At 41.8% G+C, this 6,000-nt stretch overlaps 1 long non-coding RNA gene across 1 annotated transcript in view; it reads right to left on the bottom strand.

Moving 5' to 3' along the window:
- LOC133279683 (uncharacterized) overlaps nucleotides 1-5,762 on the bottom strand; it is a 94,983-nt gene extending 89,221 nt beyond the window's left edge. The window contains exon 1 of the long non-coding RNA XR_009746951.1: nucleotides 5,690-5,762. This is a non-coding gene — a long non-coding RNA (uncharacterized LOC133279683). The remainder of the gene's footprint in view (nucleotides 1-5,689) is intronic.
- Between the last annotated feature and the right edge of the window lie 238 nt (nucleotides 5,763-6,000).

The following is a 6,000-nucleotide window of genomic DNA, read 5'->3' on the forward strand; positions in this document are numbered from 1 at the left end:
GGCAATTAGGTCTGACTTACAAGGGAGTATGTAGCAATCATGCTTCTAGCTCAGGCACCTGAGCTGTCTCAAGTATTTGAACACATCCCTTGGAGAAGCCCAAGACCTGACAGAAAGTAAGAGAGCCAGAAAACAAACCTGCTCCTAGCACCCTGACACATTCCCATACTCGTAGATCATCCCTCTCTCGTAACAGCACAGCTGTTTTACCATGAGGTCTACACACATCCTCCCACCTTCAACAGCAAATGCAAAATAACCATATTTCATGACTAGAGTTTACTATTGCAGCATATCAATAGGACAAGGCAAGGAAGTGAGACAGCGTGAAAAAGCCCTTAGGGAAGCAGACAAACTTAGGACTCAAGAAGTGCAAATCACTGACAACAAAATTCTTCCAGGAAACCCCATCCTGCTGATGGAAAGTGAGGGAGAGAAACACCAGAGATGCTCATCACCTCCCTTGGCAAGCCAACAGCAGACTCCCCACTTCATTAAGGGAACAGAAAGCCAGCTCTGGCCCACCTAACTCAGGCTAGAGCAGTTTAATTCAGATCAAGGGTGTATAGCAGGAATTGTCACCATTAGAGTTGCTGCCTTGGCAGGGTAGCAGCAGCATCAGGATGCCCCGGCAGAATTGGGGAATTGAACAAGGAGAAGCCTGAGACACAGGGTAAGGGGCAATTCATTAGAAAGGAATATAGCACCTAGCTAATAAATTAAGAAAAATTTATTAGGGACTAGGAATACAGAAAGTAGATTTTTTTTAATATTTACAAAACTATGCTTCCACTACAAAACCTACTAAGTAACAATTCATAAGGTGGGAAAGAAAAAGGGCTGCTGTAAACTCAAGTACCCCTTGCAAGCACCTGCCTTTTGCATGTGTTTCTCTAACCTTACAGTGGATTGTGTAGCAAGGTTTGATCAGACAAATATCATCAACTGGTGGGAAAAGAGGAACCATTCCTTATTTTTTTAATTTTTAACTATTACACAGGAATCTTCCATGGTCAAAGTTTTCAGTGTCTTTAATATAAAAATCACCAAAAGCAGATTTGTGATTGTGTTTGAACAGTGCTCAGGAAAACACTGTAAGGACAGGATGCAAACAAAACATGAGGTAGCAGAAAACCAGAAGGGACTGGGGGAAAGAGGAGGTGCAAGGGGGCTCTCATGAGGCCCTGTATCACTGGAGAGACTCGCTGTGCTCTGCACTTCCAGTCATGTCACACTGTTCTTCGGGATACATGATTGGTTATATATACATAAGGTCACTACTAAGTTTAAGGGGTTTCATGACTCAAGGACTCACCAGAAGTCCCAGTGTTTCAGGCCTTCCTATGTAGAATATTCTTAAGAGTTTCAGTTCCTTCTGGGTTAAAGTCAGGAGTATGAATCATTTTCCAAATAAGTGAGACTTCAAATATCATCATTTTCTCTCTTATAGTGGCTTTTATTAATAGATCTCAAAATGCTCCATGGTATCCTTCCTATCACATGAGGAAACAGAACTGAAGCATCTTTTCAGCATCACATATAGCCAAGGAGCATCCAAGCTAGATAACAGTCCTGGTGTCTCCTGGGGGCAGAGGAATTCACAGCCTGTTAGGTTACACTGCCTAGTTGTAAGACTCTCCCATGAGGGTATTTTATTAGTATTTTAATTTCTATTTCAGGCTGTGGCATGCTTAAAATTTCTTTGTGGTTTGCTCTCTTACTTCAAGTTTTAAAGATATCTGGTTGAAAATTTATCCAACAAAGAGGGGGGAAAAAAAGCTCAATTTAAGAAGTCAAAACATCCATACAAATCAAAATTAGACAGCAACAAAAAAAAATGAATCCCCAGAACAGCTTCCTAAATATACTATTAAACTGTTCATGTGTGCATGCATTTATTTATTCACATGCACTCAAATGGGTCTGTGTGTGACTGCACACTGCAGCATGCAGAAGCTCCCTCTGTTCATGTGTAACTACATCTTGTTTTACCATCAGGACACATTTTCTCCGGGCATAAATCATGCAGCTCCATCAATTTCTATGAATTTGCAAAATAATTGTGTAATTTAGCAAGCCATGTTTTATACACTTTGAGAAGATTCATCCACTATTACTTGAACTCAGAAAGTCCACAAGGAATACAGTTATTGAAAACAGAAAACAGTCGTTATAGAAAGATGAAGTTATGGTAACTCAAGTAGAGCATGCTCTTATGTCATGCACATCAAGATAATTTGTTTTGACTTAATTTAAATAGTAATGTAGATAAGAACACAACTTAACAGCTGATTTTCTTTACAACATCTTAGCACTTCAGAATGAGATTTATCAGCCCCTCCATAATGTAGCTATATGCTAGATTACTACTCCACTTAATGACTAGAGCAAATGTGATCCCTCCAAAGGCCAATCACATTGCTTTAGCAACAACAGTAACAGGTTTTGTTCTTGCATTGCCAGGCAGCTTTTTGTTCCAGCCAATAGAATAATTAAGCATTGTGGACCAGATCCTCAGCTGATATAATTAGATGGCATTTCATTGAAATCAAGGCCAGCTGACACCAGCTGAGGAGCTAACCCTTGATCTACAGCAGCAACAGCTGAGGCCTTGCAAAACAGGCAGGGGAAAGCCTTCTGTTTCACTGCCTTAATGTAATAATGAGTCCTCTGCTTACAACAGATTTATCAAGCAACCAGTGGGGTTTTGGATCATTTAGAATACCGGATCCCAAATTAAAGAACTGGAACACTCAAAGCAAAAGGTTGAATCTGGAAGCTTTGGCTTTCTGAAATCAGTTGGGAGTGGTGATGCATTTCCAGGATGAGCTACCCAGCTCTGATGATCTGACAGCACCAGCCAGCTCTGCTGGCAACATGGGAAGCCAATCACATGTCCCTCCTTTCATCACTATTTAGCTCAAGCCTGCAGCTTAATGCCCCTCCAGTCAACCTTAGCAAACCATCACAGGAAGGAATGCTGGCCACACCACCTGGTTGATCTGGGGGAAGTGATTTGGTCAAGACTTATTAAAAAACATCACATAGCTAACAAAATCCTGGTGCTGGAAGGCAACCAAGGCAACATTAGTTTGACTTCTTTTTTTTTTCCCCTCCTCATAATATATTAACACACCACTTCAAAGAGGTCTCACTGATCCTTCATGCACCAACAAGAAGTTTACTATGAAATAATCAAGCTTATGGAATTTCCTTCTGTTCAGTACCAAGCATATTCCTTAGCAATAAAGGTGATTTCACAGTGTGGGAGCTTAATATGCAGTACCCACTAGATTGCCAGAGTGATTTGTGTTTACAAGGCAAAGCACCAATAAATTGGATCAGCACATGAATCTTCAGAGGGAGGAAAGAGAGTGAGAGCAGGAAGAGCACCCTAGGCAGCATCACCACAGGGGCCAAGAAAAGCACATGATGCCCTTGGGACTTCCAGAATCATGGATAGATGTTTTCAGAAAGGAAAATCCATTTTTCCATTAGGACTAACAATAGAAATATTACCTTGATTGAAAATGTGCAATCAGGCCTGACTTACAGTTAGCCCTGCTGCATTCAGGCTTTACATCAGAAGGCTGTAAACCATTGTAACAGAAAATAGCTGGTATGTTTACTCACCCAAAACCATGCTTCATTTATTTACCTGTGTACATTATCACATACACTCACCATTGTTGCTGCTCAGCGAGGCAAGCAGACAAAAATGGGGAAAATAAACATCTACACAGATTTCATCAGCAGATAAGCTATTAATTCTTGCACAAAAACAATGAAGAAATGGCAGGATATACTACAGTAACCACTCCTGAATTCTTGATTAAATAAAAGCAATGGTACAACATGCAAAAAAAAAGCGCTTAGTGTTAATTTGTAATATCAAATTAAAAAGTGTGTTGAGATCCAAAGCAATCTTGGCTTGTGATTGTAGTAATGCAGTGTGAAATTTCCACTAACATTCAAATACTTCCAAGAAAATAGAGGAAAGACATTTTAATTCAATGGCCAAAACAAGAAAATGAGGAGTTGATGTAAAGGACTTGATTTCATTGAAGCTATTGAGATGTATGTAATAACTTATTAATGTCAAAATATTCCATTAAGAACTTATTATGTCCTTGTTTACATCATGCTAGCAATTAAAGGGGTAATGTTGGTCCAACACACAGCACAGCAGAAATGAAAAGCTGTTTGCCATGTACTGGAATTCAATATGAAAGCACAGTTTAGATAAGGAGAAATATTTACATTTTTCTTACTGAGCCCAAGACCTCAGAAAGTAAAATAATAAACAACTAACTTCTGAAACTACCCAAATCAGGCTTTATTACATAGACCCCATGGCTCTACATACACAAGCTCTGTGGTTAAAAGCTTGTTTGAAGAAAAGGCTGAACAACAGTCAGCAGTTACCAAGAATTTTTGTTTTCCCATCAACTCCAAGTCTTGAAGGCAAATGTCTGAAGCAGGAGGAGGTAACCTGCCTGTGAACACTGCACTTGCACTGAAAGGGGATGGGCCAGAGGATCAAGGTACATAAGCAGTGAGGTAGAGCTGAAATTCAACCAGCTGGACACAAATCCCCATTTCTTCCCTTGCAGCGGAAAAATGGCACCATTCTTTATTAGGAGCAGCTCACACACAACCCAGACAACAGCAAAGCACAAAAGCTCTCCTGCACCAAACTCACATATGCCCACAGTCGGCAATAAGGTTGTCCTGGGAAGGACAGCCTTGGTAGCCCTTGGACTTGGTCCCTGAGCCTTCCTGCCCTGCCTGCTCCTTATCTTGTACCTGCTGCCCAATTTCCAGGCTATCCTGACCTTCAACCCAGCTCCTGACTTGTCTCAGTAGCTTCCTGACCACAAGTCATCTCAGCCCTCCCAACCCAGTAGATATTCAGGTTCTCATCTCCAGCCTGACCCTAACATCAGGCTCCCTGACAGCCCCATGGAGCTACCAACAGGAACGCAAACACGAGATTGTCACTTACTCTGTGTACCCAGACAGATTATTAGAGAGGCAGGGGGATCCCCTTCACTTACACGGCTCCAAATCAAGATCAGGATTGCATTCTTGAACTTCTTAATGGGAAAGAACAACGGGAAAGTATGGAGGCTGGTATCCTCCTCATGTTAAGATGTGCTGGAGATGTTTTCCCCATTCCAGTATGCGCTGCTAGGTATCTCTTGGCTTCACGCCCTTGCTTTACCAATCAGCAGATCTTAGAGGTACAGTGGGCTATAATACACTAGTGGTGCTGATCATTAGCAGACTGACTCCAGAATGGAGGAAGAAAGGCTTGGGACTCACATGTTGCCCCACAGTCCCAAGCAAAGCCACAAACTTGCTCTCTGATAGTGTTGGTCAACTAGCCAGTACCTCTCATTTAGCAGATGACCACATCAGTGGATAAAGGCATTAAGAAGCAAAGAATTACCTGGTGTTATTTTACTTTAAAGCTTGCTTTATTGCACTAAATGAAGAGAAAAAAAGAAAGAAAAATCTGATTAAGGTAACAGCACCTGCTAATGCCAGCTGGGAAAGACTGAAGCCTGAAAGATAGCAGGCAATTTAAGGAAAAATATGCCTGCAGACCATCAACAGGAACACAAAGCTTCACACTGACGGCAGCCTCAGTTAGCCACTTTGTGAGATAATTCCCAAGACCACTCACCCATCCTGAAGCACTGGCTTTAACTGCTCCCTCCATCACTCCACTCACCAAGGCACAGACACTTGCTTCCACCTGCCTCCTTTTGTCTCCTTGGGCTTGATTGGTAATCCAGCTCAGCTGAGTTCCCTAAAAGACAGCACCAGAAGCTCAGCAGGAGATAGGCTGCAGCCGCAGGCAGGCAAAAAGAAAACAAACAACAAAACAAAACACAAAACCAGATGTTTTTCTACATGCTATTCATGCTGGGCCCTCATCAGATATCATATCCCCTTCCAGCAGCGGTGCGCTCCCCAGTTGAACCAAAGCTGACA

Source organism: Pezoporus flaviventris, unplaced genomic scaffold (genome assembly GCF_033815535.1).
Source record: "Pezoporus flaviventris isolate CSIRO_AGI_PZ_B2104156 unplaced genomic scaffold, CSIRO_AGI_Pfla_v1 ptg000078l, whole genome shotgun sequence".
In the NCBI taxonomy this organism is placed as follows: Eukaryota; Metazoa; Chordata; class Aves; order Psittaciformes; family Psittacidae; genus Pezoporus; species Pezoporus flaviventris.